The sequence below is a fragment of the Solenopsis invicta genome, chromosome 10, assembly GCF_016802725.1.
Source record: "Solenopsis invicta isolate M01_SB chromosome 10, UNIL_Sinv_3.0, whole genome shotgun sequence".
Taxonomy (NCBI): domain Eukaryota; kingdom Metazoa; phylum Arthropoda; class Insecta; order Hymenoptera; family Formicidae; genus Solenopsis; species Solenopsis invicta.
In genome coordinates, this window is record NC_052673.1 from 743470 (window position 1) to 761149 (window position 17680).

At 34.3% G+C, this 17680-nt stretch overlaps 1 protein-coding gene across 2 annotated transcripts in view; it reads right to left on the minus strand.

The window, feature by feature from the left end:
- Positions 1–17680, minus strand: part of LOC105204331 — a 115887-nt gene that overhangs the window by 11655 nt on the left and 86552 nt on the right. The gene's annotated exons all lie outside the window — the stretch shown is intronic.

Below are 17680 nucleotides of genomic sequence, written 5' to 3' on the forward strand. Positions count from 1 at the left end.
CGAAATACTATGTATTGTAAACAAGCTTTGCTGCATAATATAGTTATAATAGAAATATGATGGTTTTTGATACAATATTAATGTTTTTGAAGTCTTTTCTGGAAACAAGGATACAATAAAAGCGCATTACTGCATTTAAAGAAAAATGGACGCTTGCACCATTCAATGATGTGACTATATGTATATATACATAAAATAACGTTGATATATATCGTTGATTATAATATTCCAAACAGCAAACAACGTTTTTAGAAACATTCCATGTACACTCAAGATTCTTTCATTGAATCTTATTACAATTGCGATTTGTAATCACATTTGAATGATTGTGATTGATTATAAATGATGATTAACACTAGAACTATGGTAAAATTTCTCTCACCTAAAACCACAGCAGAGGTCAATTTGACCGCTCATTAAAAATTAGCGTTTAAATTATTATAATTTTAATAATAATTATCAAGTACATACCCAAGTATTAAGCAAACATTTAAGTAAATAAATTGCCTTTATTTAATTGTTCATGTAACTATAAAACGTGGAGCGCTATAGCCTCCAGCGATCGGCGGCTCAGCCGTCGAGTCTTGAGCAGTAGTGAGGAGATAGTAGGCGTTGCCTCAGAAATCGGCTCGAAATGTGCATTTCATTGCGAGCACTGCCTAGTGCATACATGTGCCAAATGAGGGGAAATCGTGGAAGAAGAGGAGTAACTACACCCCCTAACGACTCAATTTCTATTGGCTGACAAACGCTCAATTTTTCGTATCGGTCAATTTGACCGCCACCGTCGTTATAGGTATATCCCTGTAGAAAAAGAATTTAGTTACATAAATTAATTAGTTCTTTTTTTCAACTTTTATAAAAGCGAAATACATGCACAATCACAAAATTACAAGACTCTACAAGCAATAGATTAATTATAAAGTTAATAGGAAAAACTGAAATGGTCATTTTGACCGCGGCTGTAGTTCTAGTGTTAATCAAACATTATTGATCAATACAATAATCAAATAATTTAAACTAATTCAATGATTAATCATATATTTAAGAACGTTTTCTAATTGTATGTACATTGCGCATTATTTTGATTTTGTAAAATTTATTGCTATTTGATTTGGATAAAAATATTCATTCGGAATAATTGTATCTAATCAAAACTGAAATGCGTGATCAGCGCGCAATCTATTGAATAGATAATAAAAAATTAAAGTAATGATAAAAATAACAGTTGAATTCGTTATCGTTACTGTAAAAATGTAACGACGTTACTGTTACAAACATAAAAAAGTAACCCTCGTTACCTTAAAAAAGTAACGGAAACAGTAATGGCATTACAAGTAATATGTTATTTCCCAACCTTGACATTTATAACTCAAAAATTCTCGATTTTTATTAAAAACTACAATTTTAATGTTATCATCTAAGTTTGATTAACCATAAAGATAATAACTGATCAAAAAGAATTAAAGCAATATACAGGGTGTATAAAAAGTATCGGATCCCTTGATTATTTTGAAAACTAAGCATTTTAGAAAAAAGTGTTTTGGATAACAGTTGTAGAGTTTTAAAAGATCTATTTACTGATCTTATCAGTTTGACCTTGGATGACGTCGCCAAGGTCATATCAAAATCACATTAACTTTTTTAAATAGAACACCCTATTTTTGATTTTAGAATCTCATAGCTGGTGTCAAGAGCTTTTCAAAACCCTAAAAGAAAGTTTATTTTTGTTGAGTACTTTCCGAGTTGTAAGGCTTGAAATCTATAGTGTACTGAAACTTTCAAGCGTCACAACTCAGAAAATACTTAACAAAAATATACTTATTTATCGTGTTTTGAAAAGTTTTCGAAATCGACTACAAAAAATGCAATAAAAGATATAATGTTAGAGTATCGGTAGTTCCCTAATTAAAGGATATCGGTACTTCTCTAACATTCTATATTTTTTATTGCATTTTCTTGTAGTCGATTTCGAGAATTTTTCAAAACACAATAAATAAGTATAGTTTCGTTAAGTATTTTCCGAGTTATGACGCTTGAAAGTTACAGTACACTATAGCTTTCAAGCCTTACAGCTCGAGTTATGACGCTTGAAAGTTACAGTACACTATAGCTTTCAAGCCTTACAACTCGGAAAGTACCCAAAAAAAATAAAATTTTTTGTAGGGTTTTGGAAGCTCTTAACACCAAGTATTAGATTCTAGAATCAAAAATAAGGTGTTCCATTTAAAAAAGTTAATGTGATTTTGATCTAATCTTGGCGACGTCATTCAAGGTCAAACTGATAAGATCGATAAATAGATCTTTTAAAACCCTACAACTTTTATCTGAAATACTTTTTTCAAAAATGCTTAGTTTACAAAATAATCAAGGGGTTCGGTAATTTTCATACATCCTATATATAATGTTACTGCAATATAAGTATGCATATTTGTTTACAAAGTATTTATATAATAAAAAATCAAGATTTTAATAATGTATTACTCAAATATTTATGTTAACAATCGCAAATTTTTATCTATAGTTCGATAACGTCATCGCTCTTCAATTACCTTCGAACCCGCCAGGCTCACTTGACAGTCACAAAAATTTACACATGGCCGTTTTTAATAGTACTGTAAGCGGCCAAGCGAAGCTGCCGCCCGATGGCGCCAGGTCCCGGTGACGAGCGCGGAGATCCCGCGTTCGGCGCGGCGTGCGTACGCATGTCAATGCGTCAGATCTACCAGGTGTAGAAGTATGAAACCGGAATTTCCCTATAGATGGTGCTAGCCATCAGTTTAGGGATCGTAAGACCTAGAGACCCTATAATAAGAGTCGCGCCATCAGGCAAACTTGGCAAAATCCAGTGAGCAAGAAGTATATATACTCTTATCTTTTTCTTTCTTTAACCTAGATTAAAAAAAGAAAGAGCTAAAAGTATATATACTTCTCGCTCACTGGATTTTGCCAAAATCGCCTGATGGCGCAACTCTTATTATAGGGTCTCTAGTAAGACCGCTTTTGCAGCGCCATCATCTCCCTCTAACAGCTGACGAAGATTTTCAACACATAACAATCCAAGTTCCATACACCGGTATATTTTTTTATAACCTTAAACATGTCGAGTTTTATGCCTACAAACTACGATTTGCGGACAGCATTGGTTTTCTGTTATCATTTGAAGAAAACTGCTGCAGAATCGCATCGAATGCTTGTCGAAACTTACGGTGAGCATGCTCTTGGTAAAACACGAGTGGTTCAAAAAATTCAAAAGTGGTGATTTTGACGTGAGAAACAAAGAGCGTAGGAAACCACCGAAAAAGTTCACAAACAACGAATTGCAAGCCTTATTGGATGGAGATGATACTCAAACTCAACAAGAACTTGCGGATCAATTGAATATGATGCAGAAAGCCGTCTCCATTTGTTTGAAAGCTATGGGAAAGATTCAAAAAGTGGGAAAATACGAGGTGTGTTCAAAAAGTAGCGAATTTTGAATTTTCGCGGGTTACGTATATTCGATCTTTTTGTGGCGTTATGTTGGTACTCATGTCTCTCACTTATGCCGACAAGCTCGGCCATTTTGAATGTTCACTTAATTGTTGACAGCTGCTTTGCTTGCACGTGTTTTGGATCGTCTTCGATTTTTACCTATTCAAAAAAATGGATCAAAGAACCTGTATCAAATTTTGTGTGAAAAACGAAATTCAGTGCGCGGATGCATTCCGAATGTTGACTGTGGCATACGGAGAAGCTACTTTGGACCGAAGCAACGTTTATCGGTGGTACAAAATGTTCTCAGAAGGCCGAGAAGATGTGAACGACGAAGAGCGTGCCGGACGCCCGAGCACTTCAACAACAGACGAAAAAATTAATGAAGTGGAGAAAATGGTATTGGCCAATCGTCGAATCACCGTTAGAGAAGTTGCTGAGGACCTAAACATATCGATTGGCTCGTGCCATTCGATTTTTATCAATGATTTGGGTATGAGACGGGTCGCCGCGAAATTCGTACCAAAATTGCTCAATTGCGACCAAAAACAGCATCGCATGAACATTGCTAATGAGATGTTGGACTCTGTCCGCGACGACCCAAATTTGCTCCAGAGGGTCATAACTGGTGACGAATCGTGGGTTTATGGTTATGACGTGGAAACCAAAGCTCAATCATCTCAATGGAAGCTGCCGCACGAACCAAGACCGAAAAAAGCGCGCCAAGTTCGGTCGAATGTGATTTGCTGACAGTTTTCTTCGATTGCAGGGGCGTGGTGCATCATGAGTTCTTGCCACAGGGTAGAACGGTCAATAAGGAATATTACCTGCAAGTTATGCGCAATTTGCGCGAAGCAATCCGCCAGAAACGCCCGGATTTGTGGAAGAACAAAAATTGGCTTTTGCACCACGATAACGCCCCTGCTCACACATCGTTGCTTGTGCGCGACTTTTTGGCCAAAAACAACACACTAATGATGCCGCAGCCACCGTATTCCCCAGATCTGGCCCCCTGTGACTTTTTCTTGTTCCCTAAACTGAAGAGGCCCATGAAAGGACGACGTTACGCTACGCTTGACGAGATAAAGACGGCATCGAAGGAGGAGCTGAACAAGATAAAAAAAATGATTTTTGAAGTGCTTCGAAGATTGGAAAAACCGTTGGCACAAGTGTATAATATCTCATGGGGATTACTTTGAAGGGGACAAAATAGATATTCATGAATAAATAAATAATTTTTGAAAAAACACAAAATTCGCGATACTTTTTGAACACACCTCGTAGATTCCGTATGAACTGAATGAAAGACAGTAAAAAATTGAAAAACCACTTGTGAAATGCTGCTCAACAGATACAAAAGAAAGTCATTTCTCCATCGAATCGTGACAGGTGATGAAAAATGGATATATTTTGAGAATCCTAAGCGTTGTAAATCATGGGTAAATCCAGACGAACCATCGACATCTATTGCAAGACCAAATCGCTTTGGAAAGAAAACAATACTCTGTGTTTGGTGGGATCAGAAAGGTGTAATCTATTGAGCTGTTAAAACCTGGTGAAACTGTTAACATTAATTGCTACTAACAGTAAATGATCGATTTAAATCGAGCATTACGTGAAAATCTGTGGGTAGCATACAACTGCATGAGAATCCGGTGTGATTGTACTATCTTTTTAAACTTTAAACAACACAAGAGTCAAGAGTTCGTTGGGGCCAGTTTGGACCTTAAGCGTGTGCAAATGTGTTCGTCATAGATTTTACTAAGGATAAAACTGGCGCATGCGCATCGAGTTACTTAGAAAGTTATTAGGGTTAAAGTTACTATAGAAATCCAATTTATTAATAAATAAATTATTATATTATATATCAATATAATTAGAATAATGCTTATATATTTGGAACCAGCAAACGACTAGAAAACGATTTGACACTGAATTATTTAGGAAATCATGAGATAAAAGCTAAAACGGCTTTTTATTTGTCTAAATTTGTCTAAATTTTAATTTCGATTTTTTGTTTAAACTAATTAATATGCAAACAAAACAAAAAAAACATGCAAACACTAGCAAACGACTAGCAAACAAATGGCACCTTCAAAATTGTTATATCTGTTAGTTCGACAGCTGGGATCACGGAGGTGTCGAACACAGCTGCGTACGCATAGAAACGGTCGAAGCAAGAATTGGAGCAGTGTCGATAATCGATAGCCCTGTAGTCTAGTCGAATAAAGCCGTTTAGCTGTCCCTAACCAACGCCAAAATTTAAAATTGAAATCGAATTCTTTCAATACTTTGTCGGTGCGTATACTTAATCAAGAAAGAAAGAACTCGAAAACTAGCCTGAATCTAAGAGAACTCAGAAAGTACCGAGTGCGCAAAAGCCCAAGAGGAAAGATAGTTGTAACATATTAGGAGCATCGAGGCCGGAGAGCAAACATGGGGGCAGAAGCGTTAACTTTTTTGACAAGGATTCGGATAATAACAACACGATAGCAGGTTAGAGTTCGTCTGAAGATCAACGTGATACTCATACTAAAGAAATTCTCCTTACATAGATCTTACAGACACCTTCTGTTCCTTAAGAGAAGTATTTCTAACCTTTAAAAAAGTCAAATCTTTCATTTTTTTAAGATTTTTTTATTTGAGATAAAGAAAAGCCTCAGTTCGAATCTACAGGACGCACTGTCGCACAAATGAGTGCGCGCACATGCGATACCGCCAGAGCTCCATTACCTATACGATCCGAACGTGTGATTCGGAAAGCACGAGCGAGCGAAACGATCTTGAAGCAGCGGGGATGTTGTATTTATGAAACGGTATATAATTGGGATCCTGCAGCAACGCGAGAAATAATTTATAAAGTAAAAACAATCTTTGTTTATATTCTAAAAGTTCTAAAATATATAAAAACCAAGAACAAGAAATTTGTCTTTGGCAAAACTGAGGAAATCTATTTATTTTTCTTATTCTGGTTAGAAAATTTAATTTATAATAAATATTTATTGTAATAATTTAAATTTGCATAACATTCTTGTATACTCCTGTACAATAATTTGGCACACGTCGGTATACGGAAGAAAATTTTTTTATACTGCGTTTTTTTATTCAGGAGAAGAAGTAGTAAGGAAATTTAAATCTTTGAGAGATATTTTTTTTAAAAAAAGAACGAAAATCATTAAAGCGTAGTCAAAACAAAGTGTTAGTGTTACAGATTGTGCTCAATATAAACCCACATGAAATTATTAATCAGATCTGCTCTTACTAGTAAATTATATTAAGCCAAGAAAGTAAGTTTGTCTTTTTTCGTTTCTTGTTTGCAACATTCTGACTCTCATTATCCTTACACTTGAAACTTTACAGAAAAATTGAAGTCGTCTTCACTATTAAAATCGCAGTGTCAAACTCTACTCAATTCGAGTTATTTTTAATTATTCTTATTTGTCATTATTCTTAGAGATCAGTTGTGCACTGTAAATTTTTCACACCGATCTAACTATTGAAATAAGAGCTGTTAGTCCTTAAACACACAAGTGGATCAGAGAAACTCCATATAAAGTTTCTAACGCTTGTGTGAAGATGGAATGAGATAGGAGGTTCGGACTTGGGAATAAAAAGAGTTTAAAATCTCCTTTTTCAATTGATATGGTTGATCAACTTTATTGGTCAACTAGAATATGAACGGCACGAAAACAAAGTTTTATTAAGATTTGTAAGACTACCAGTGTATGTGTAATATAGTATAACTTTTTTGTGGGTAATCTTAAATTAAAAAAATAAATAAATAAAGAAATACGTTCAAGCAGATCCGTTCGCATATGTTACTCGCATGTACTCTGTCTAATGTTAGAATACCATATAGTGTTGTGGAAAAGGAGGCTTTTGCACAGGGTTCTACATACGAGGTGTGATCAAAAAGTAAGGTGACTTTTCATTTTTATAAAAAAATATTCATTTATTCATCCAAAATTATGTTATCCCCTTTAAAATAATCTCCCTCTGATACAATGCATTTGTGCCAGCGCTTTTTCCAGTCGTCAAAACATTTCTGAAATGCACTTTTGGGTATTGCCTTGAGCTCCTCCAGCGATGCAGCATTAATCTCCTCAATCGTCGCAAATCTTCGTCCTTTCATAGGCCTTTTCAATTTTGGGAAGAGGAAAAAGTCGCAGGGGGCCAAGTCTGGTGAATACGGTGGCTGAGGCATGATGATAGTATTTTTTTTGGCCAAAAAAGTATTCAGTAGTAACGACGTGTGCGCAGGTGCATTATCATGGTGCAGAATCCATAAATTTTCTTTCCACACTTCCGGACGTTTTTTTCTTATTGATTCACGCAAACGCCGCATAACCTCAAGGTAATACTCCTTGTTTACCGTACGACCTTGTGGTAGGAATTCTTGATGCACAACGCCATGGTAATCAAAGAAAACTGTGAGCAAAACCTTTACATTCGAACGAATTTGGCGTGCCTTTTTCGGTCTTGGCTCTCCTGGGCTCTTCCACTGGGATGATTGGGCTTTGGTTTTGACGTCATAACCATATACCCATGTTTCGTCACCAGTTATAACCTTTTTGAGCAGATCAGGATCATCATTGACGTCGTTCAACATGTCTTGGGCGATGTTCATGCGACGCTGCTTCTGATCAAAATTAAGCAGTTTTGGAACGAATTTCGCTGACACGTGTCATACCCAAAACATTCGTTAAAATTGATTGGCATGAGCCAAACGATATGTTAAGATCATCAGCTATTTCTCTAATCGTGATTCGATGATTTTTCAACACAATTTCTTTCACTTCCTGAACATTTTCGTCGGTTTTTGACGTGCTGGGGCGTCCAGAGCGAGGTTCATCGTTAATATTTTCTCGGCCCTTTTGGAATAACTTATACCATTTATAAACATTTTTTTTGCTCAAAGTTGACTCACCGTACGCCACTGTCAACATTTCAAGAGTTTTTGAACACTTAATACCATTTTTTACACAAAAATTAATATAAACTCTCTGCTCCATTCTTTTCAACAGCAAAAAATCGCCGAGCACGCAAACACGAGTTTAACCTTTATGCCTCTCACATAAAAACAACACATGCTATATAGTCAAAACTGTGAACATATGATCGTGACGAGTGTACCAACACAAAAAAAAAAAATTTTGAAATTAGAGTGTACAGAGCGCGCGAAATTTAAAAAGTCACCTTACTTTTTGATCACACCTCGTACATCATAAAACACATCAATTTTTAATTTTAGACATCTTGAATTAATCAAAAATACCTCATATACGCTTTGTTACATAATTAGACTTTTTAATAGGAACAATGACATATTTTTTTTAAGTATGGTTCTTTAGCTTTAAAATGCCGTATTGTAAAGTCCTTAAAAGTTCTTTTTTTGGAAAAATGTGATTTTTTTTAAAGTGAATTTTTAGACATCCAAAAATACCTCATATTTTCCTTGTTACATAATTATACTTTTTAAAAGAAATGACAATTTTTTCTGAAAGTACATTTTAGATTTAAAACAACGTATTTTAAAGTATTTAAAAGTTTTTTTGTTGTAAAGATATGATTTTTTAAGGAAAAGTGGATTTTTGAACAATTTGACATTTTTGCTTAATGGTTTTTCTTTTATAATTTAACAATAAATCCATTTTTTGGCTATGCTAATTGTGCAGTCACATTTCTGAAATTCTAATTTTTTGTTTGAAAAAAAATTGTTGAAAAATATTGATTGGAACCAAAGTTATAATTTATAAAATTTGAAAAATTTTCCCAAACCTGAAAATGTGTTTACATATTTTACGGGATCGGCACGTTTAAGGGTTAAGATGCGTCACTGCGGCACCATATTTTCCTATCAACGAAGTTTTCTTAGGCGAGGTATAAGGACATGTAGCACTGACTACATCGGTGTACGCAACGTGGGAAATTTTCCTCAGACATGAGTGACTCTACGATGGCTAGTAAGAGTTAATTTCGAGTCGGAATGCGAGCCAATGAATTAAGAGCACTCGAGATAAGAGAACATTCTATCTCGTTATGTGCCAGTTCAAGGATTTCGACGGAGGATGAATGGAATCCAAGAGACCCCGGCAGAAACGACTAGAACACTCTATCTCTGTAACCGTTGGGGGTCCGGAGTGATAAGTCGGCGGATTCTGCGATTTATTGGAAGAAAAGCGCAATCTCTTCGTGAGATTACGGTCTTTTATACTCGCTTCTTGGAGCGTCGAATATATTTGGTCAGATTTCGGGTCTTTATAGACCAGCATCCCCGCGCTCTTTTCAATTTTGCCGCGTTTTCCTGAGCACGCGCCCAGAACGTGTCAGCATTAGGACTCTGGGTATAAGTGCGCGTGCGCGCCGAAACGCAGAGCGATCGCGCTGTTTTAGTGCGAACGTTTTTAGAGCAATTAATCGCCTGCATGGAACAAATGTAGGGCAAGTTACATACGTAGGTTGCTACTTATGTATCTGGAACTGGTGTTGCTAGGCACCATCTGACATATCCATTGCAAAGTTTGACATTTTTGACGGTATACATACTTAAAACATTTTGTCATACGAACGCTATTTGTGTTATTTACTGCGATTTGAAAATTTCATTTCAGTCAAAAAATGGAATTAATTTGTGAAAATTTTCATGCGATGATTTACTACGACTTTCGACGTGGATTATCTCATCAACAGTGCATCGATCAACTCACTTCAATTTTTGGCGATAAAGTACCATCTAAAACCATTGTACGAGGTGTGTTCAAAAAGTATCGCGAATTTTGAATTTTCGCGGGTTACGTATATTCGAATTTCGATCTTTTTGTGGCGTTATGTTGGTACTCATGTCTCTCACTTATGCCGACAAGCTCGGCCATTTTGAATGTTCACTTAATTGTTGACAGCTGCTTTGCTTGCACGTGTTTTGGATCGTCTTCGATTTTTACCTATTCAAAAAAATGGATCAAAGAACCTGTATCAAATTTTGTGTGAAAAACGAAATTCAGTGCGCGGATGCATTCCGAATGTTGACTGTGGCATACGGAGAAGCTACCTTGGACCGAAGCAACGTTTATCGGTGGTACAAAATGTTCTCAGAAGGCCGAGAAGATGTGAACGACGAAGAGCGTGCCGGACGCCCGAGCACTTCAACAACAGACGAAAAAATTAATGAAGTGGAGAAAATGGTATTGGCCAATCGTCGAATCACCGTTAGAGAAGTTGCTGAGGACCTAAACATATCGATTGGCTCGTGCCATTCGATTTTTATCAATGATTTGGGCATGAGACGGGTCGCCGCGAAATTCGTACCAAAATTGCTCAATTGCGACCAAAAACAGCATCGCATGAACATTGCTAATGAGATGTTGGACTCTGTCCGCGACGACCCAAATTTGCTCCAGAGGGTCATAACTGGTGACGAATCGTGGGTTTATGGTTATGACGTGGAAACCAAAGCTCAATCATCTCAATGGAAGCTGCCGCACGAACCAAGACCGAAAAAAGCGCGCCAAGTTCGGTCGAATGTGAAAGTTTTGCTGACAGTTTTCTTCGATTGCAGGGGCGTGGTGCATCATGAGTTCTTGCCACAGGGTAGAACGGTCAATAAGGAATATTACCTGCAAGTTATGCGCAATTTGCGCGAAGCAATCCGCCAGAAACGCCCGGATTTGTGGAAGAACAAAAATTGGCTTTTGCACCACGATAACGCCCCTGCTCACACATCGTTGCTTGTGCGCGACTTTTTGGCCAAAAACAACACACTAATGATGCCGCAGCCACCGTATTCCCCAGATCTGGCCCCCTGTGACTTTTTCTTGTTCCCTAAACTGAAGAGGCCCATGAAAGGACGACGTTACGCTACGCTTGACGAGATAAAGACGGCATCGAAGGAGGAGCTGAACAAGATAAAAAAAAATGATTTTTTGAAGTGCTTCGAAGATTGGAAAAACCGTTGGCACAAGTGTATAATATCTCATGGGGATTACTTTGAAGGGGACAAAATAGATATTCATGAATAAATAAATAATTTTTGAAAAAACAAAATTCGCGATACTTTTTGAACACACCTCGTATATCACTGGTTTAGTAAATTCAATCGTGGCCGTTTGCTCATGGACGAATTTAAAGGTCGTCCAAAATCGATTGTTGTACCAGAAAACATCAATGCTGTTCGCGAACTGATAATGTAAGATCATCATATGACATATCGTGAGATTGAGGCATTCTTGGTCATTAGTATGACAAGCATACACAAGATTTTACACGAACATTTAGCCGTGAAAAAAATTTATTCGCGTTGGATTCTGCATTTGACAATTGCTTAAAAAAAGGCTCGTGTCGATTGGTGCAAAAGTGCTATAAAAAATGGTTCAAATTTATGCAAAAGTGTATCGATCACTGCAGAGAATATTTGAAAAAAACAATAAAACCACTTTCAATGATAAATATTTGTTTTTGTTTATTATTCCGGATACTGGGATAAAATTTTCAAGTCACTGTAAACAACACAAATATCGTCCGTATGACAAAATGCTTTAAGTATGTATACCGTCAAAAATGTCAAACTTTGCGATGGATATGTCAGATGGTGCCTAGCAACACCAGTGTGTCCGGATATATAAGTAACGCAACCCTCGTATATAGAGTGATTCAAAAGGTCAGGTCAGGTCAACCGACTAGGAAATGAAAGAGGATATTGGTTGGAACAAATAATGTAAATAAACTTTTTTGATATTCGCTATAATTTAGTAAATATTGCACTTTATATGTATGGATAGAAAATATATGTTACATTTTAATTGCAAAATAAACAATACATTGTATGGCATTGCATGACATTTAACTACAAAATAAAAAATACATTACATTAAAGCAGGTGTTTAAAACGCTGCCCTTTATTACGCAAGCATAATTCAGCGCGCATTTGAATTTTGTTTAAATTATTACACAATCTGCGCTGTCGTATGTCTGCTGCAGCTGCATTAATTCTTTACACAAGATCGTCTCTACCTTCAATCATGTAACTGTAAATCATTTTCTTCATGCAGCCCCAAAGAAAATAATCTAGTGGCGTCAAATTAGGGTACCATGCTGGCCATGATAGGAATCTCCCCTTCCAATCTATCGGGTTGGAAATTGCTGGTGTAACTATTGGTGTCGGGCGGGTGAAATGCGGTGGAGCAACATTTAATTGATACCACATTTGTTGGCGAATATTTCGGGGCACAATTTCCAGTAGTCTAGGTAGTGTTGTATCAAGGAAGTTTAGATAATTGGCACCGGTAATTCTGTCTTCCATTATGTAGGGGCCAATTAAATTATTATCAATAATACCTGTCCAAACATTTACACAAAATCAATATTGGAATGTGGCGCATCGTGTTAAATGAGGATTCACATTAGACCAAACATGTTGATTATGTAAATTCATAACACCATCTCGTGTGAATTCCACTTCGTCAGTCCACAATACATGGTTCAGAAAATCTGTCATTGACATTCTTGTGTAACAGCCATTGACAGAACTCGCAACGATATTGATAGTCTCACGGTAATAATTTTTGTACAGGGTGTAAATGAAATGGATGTAGACCTTATCTATTCAGTATTCTCCAAACACTCGCCTGCGGAATATTTACACGATATGCAATACGTCGAGTACTAACAGATAGGGTGGGTTTCAACTACAATATCGAGAATTTTTTCTTCTCGATTATACACCCTTGGACAATCAACATGATGTTGTGGTTGAACTACACCTGTCTCTTTTATTCGTCGATGTAAAGCTTCAAACATTCGCCATTTAGGATGTCTTTGCCGCGGAAATCGGATCTGATGTTCTCTCTCAGCTGCAGCGGCATTGCCATCACAAAGTCCATACAGATAATGCATATCGCGATATTCCTTGTTGCTAAACATGTTCAATTCTTTTCTTCATTTGCTTGTTATAACTTATCTTTTTTATTGCTAGTTGAATACTCTCGTCTTTCAAGCGAGGCATGGATTTACTAAATCATAGAGAGTACAAAAAAGATATTTTTTAATGAAGTTTTTGCTTAGAATACGTTTTTTAGATTGTTTACGTTGAGTGCGTAATATTGTGATCTAATTGTTTGCCGCATTCGTACTCTGTTTATACTTGCTATGTCGTTATCAGTGAAAACGCTATTAAAGGTCATACAAATTCTACTATGTAATACATCACACAAAGGAAAAATATTATTGAAGGAGTTTTATGCTTTCTGTACGCATAAAGTGCAATATTTACTAAATTATAACAAATATCAAAAAAGTTTATTTACATTATTTGTTACACTCAACATTCTCTTTCATTTCCTAGTCGGTTGACCTGACCTTTAAATCACTCTGTATATAAATAACTTTTTTTACATAATATACCATGGTATAACAGAAATATAATTATATAGAGGAGACCGGAGTTAAATCGGCATTCGGGCGAAGTTGGCACTCAACCTTAAACTTCTGTGTTCGGGTTTATTCAATCTCAACATTTTTGAGGAAATGCCGTGGTATTAGAGTATTGTTACATTCTTGCATATTGTAATAATTACTCTATCCACTAAAATGTGTCTAATATTGTAAATATTAAAAAAAATCGCAAAGCATGAACCTTTTGTTAATAATACTCTTATACCACGAGAATTTTTAAAAAGCATTTGGGTCGAAAAAGAATCGAAAATTGTTGTAAGGCCAAGTAACGAAAAGTAAATCATATGAAATCATTAGTATTGAGAACGTGACTTTATGTACCTATGTTTTCAACGAAGTTTTATTGGGTGTCAATGTTGTAATTTTTACTGTCAATGTTATAATTTTTGCAGCGAGGAATGTGTTTTGTGCAGCTAAAAATAATTTTTTTAAGTGAAGAAAATTTCTTTTTTTCCACACTTTGTTTCTACAGTTATTTAGATAAATAATTCTAAGTGAAATATTGAAAATAAATTTGTTAAATATTTTCGAATTTTTGTATTTTTTATCGTTTTGGGTTATGAAAGTCAAAACGGACATTCGAGGTATAGTCGGCACAAAAACTTTTATATTTCATTTCTCCCGTATTCCGTTGTAATAATTTTTTCTTTCCTTTCATAGCTGTCCTTCCTATCATACCTTCTTTTTCTTTCCAATATTCTTTCGTTATATTTTCAATCCTACCTTTTAACTCTTACTGCGTGATTAACAAGGGAACTTCGCAAAGTGAGAAATTCAAATTTTAATGAAACTTGGCATAAATGTAAAGGAGGTAAATACATGAATTTAGAAACTTTTAGTTGTGGCTAAAACACGGTTTGAAAGGGCGAAACCACCCCTGAAAGATAAACAGGCTTTTAATATATCTCGTAAACTAAACAAAATATCAAAAAATGTTTTATACCAAATTTACTGCAAAAATATCTGTATTAAACTACGCTATTCATTTTCCGAAGAAAAATTATTTTTTAATTTACGCTTTATACTCTATTTACAGATTATTTATTGCATTAAAATTCCAAATTTTAATGAAACTTGGCATAAATGTAGAGGGAGTAAATACATGAATTTAGAAATTTTTGGTTGCGTCTATAAAACAGTTTGAAGAGGTAAAACCATCCTTCAAAGGTAAAGAGACTTTTGCTTGTTTCAATATATCTCGTAAACTAAACAAAATGTCACAAAATTTCACATTAAAAATATCTTTAACTACACTATTTAAAAAAAAATTTTTTTTTTAATTAAACTTTTACCATATATATGTATATGTAATATTATAATATAAAAGTATAATAAAATAAAGTTAAGGTAGTTTTATTTTATGTGTATCTATGTGTTTATAACTAGTTATTATTTAAACTGTTTTTTAATCTAATTGAAAATTTTTAAATATATTTATTTATCCTCTCTATATTTAAGCCAATTGGAATTTTAATGTAACAAATAATTTGTAAATAGATGTATAATAGGTAAATTTTTGAAAAAAAAATTTTTTTTTAGAAAATTTATATATATATATATATATATATATATATATATAAATAGCGTAGTTACACAGAAATACTTTTGCTGTAAAACTTTGGCATGAAATATTTTTTGATATTTTGTTTAGTTTAGGAGATATTATATATTGAAAAAAGGCAAAAGTGTCTTTACTATTGAGGGGTGATTTCACCCCTGTGTTTTTTAGCTGCAACTTAAAATTTTTAAATTCATATATTTATTTGCTCTATATTTACGCTGAGTTTCATTAAAATTTGAATTTCTTACTTTGCGAGGTTTTCTTGTAAATCAAAAGCCGAATTTTGACGATGTCTCAAATGTCTCAAATATAGATTGTTTTTTTCACCAAAGAGTCGATCGGTGATCGTGTGCGGAATCAAAAAGTAAAGAAAACAGCGCTAAGACCAGGCGAGCAGGCTAGGGCTTTTTATTCAGTGCGCTCATAAATACTTCAGGAACACAGACTCTTGCATAACGTTTAACATATAACACATAAAAAAATCAATCAATCAAAATTCTTTCTCAGAAATAGAAATGAAAGACTTTGATTGCTTAATTTGCTTATGCGTGTTATGCAAAAATTTGTGTTTCGGTTTTTCATCCGTCTTTTTCTTCGATTTCAACGTCATTTAACCCAAGATCTGTAATTTATTGGTACAACTTCTGTTCTGTTTACCATAATTCATCTTCACTATGCTAAATATATATACATATATGTAAAAAGCTGAAATATTTTTTTGTTTGATATTCCAATCGTAATTTCATGCGTTCAGTATTGTGTGTTAGTATTTTTTGAAATGTGAGCACGTCTTATACGAGCTGTATGAGACGTGTAATACAAATTAAGATAAAATTTACCTTATGTGACAATATGAGGGAATTTTTAACTTTTTGTTTCTTTTGAGTTTCTTATAAAATGTATCATACTTTCGTACATACTTTCTATTTGCTTATGCATATTTAAGTTCTGTAAAGGACTCAGCAAAGAAAATGAATTGAAATAAACAGAAATGAATTGATTACGATATTTTTGAATTCACGCTTCAGATTTTTCGAATATGTAATATACCCAAGCAGAACAGCGAGTCATTACAACTTCAAAATGATGTCAAAATGATCATTAAAAGTCACTTTTTGATCAATTATTCGATTCATTTTGATGTCGTTTTGACATAATTGAATCACTTTGATGTCAATTTGACTTGTTCTGCTTGGGTAATATGGATACATCCGAATTCAACATAATGAATAGCTCATTTAGGTATTTGAATTCATCTGAATCAAAAAGTAATATAATGAAACATAAATCCATTTGAATTCAAAATGATGAATAACGCATTTCGTATTTCAATTTATTTGAGTCTATTTGAATCCAAAAATATTTCAAAACTTTAAAGCGTGAATTCAGATAAATTAAAATAAATTGCAATTTTTAATTTATTTGAATTTATTTTCGTTTGTTGGGGAATTTCGTGATTCTATAAAATCAACACGAAGGGGCACAACATTAGTATTTGTATGATAATGTTGATATAATTAGTATCTTTTTTAATATCTTCTTAATGAGTATGAGTTAGATATTAATTGTTTAACTTTAGTCTAGCTTGAAGGTTTTAAATATGGTTTTCAAATAATGTAATTGAATATAATGTTTCTATAAATTCGGTATATAAATTCGTGATATTGTATCAACCCCGAATTAACGGCGTGCAGTGGATCAGGATTAAGATATCTCAATCACATTAAATATATATTTTTTTAAGTAAGCGATCTGAAGGTGGCTTAAAATTGAGCCAAAATATGTCATGTAATACTTAAACTTTTTGTAAAATGTTTGTTGTTTTGTGAAATGACCGTCCATTTAATTTAATTTAATTCGCAGTATCTCTATCTTAAATACTGTGCAATTATTATTCAATTAGTATATTATTACTCAATTATTAACTAATGTTATTAACCAATTATTAATCAAATCCATTATTAATTGATAAAATTGTTAATTGATGAGTAGATTTAATCAAACGCTTTAATCAAACGCTTGCCTGTATAAACATGTAAATAACTATTGATTTTGATGCAAACTCTTGTTATATTATTAAGGTCATCTTTCGTCACGTACATACTCGTACGTGAGTATAATTGTGTGCTGATGTATCTATACAATGATCCAAACATTACTTTACAGTTTATACGATCATTTCTAAAAATATTGCCTTTA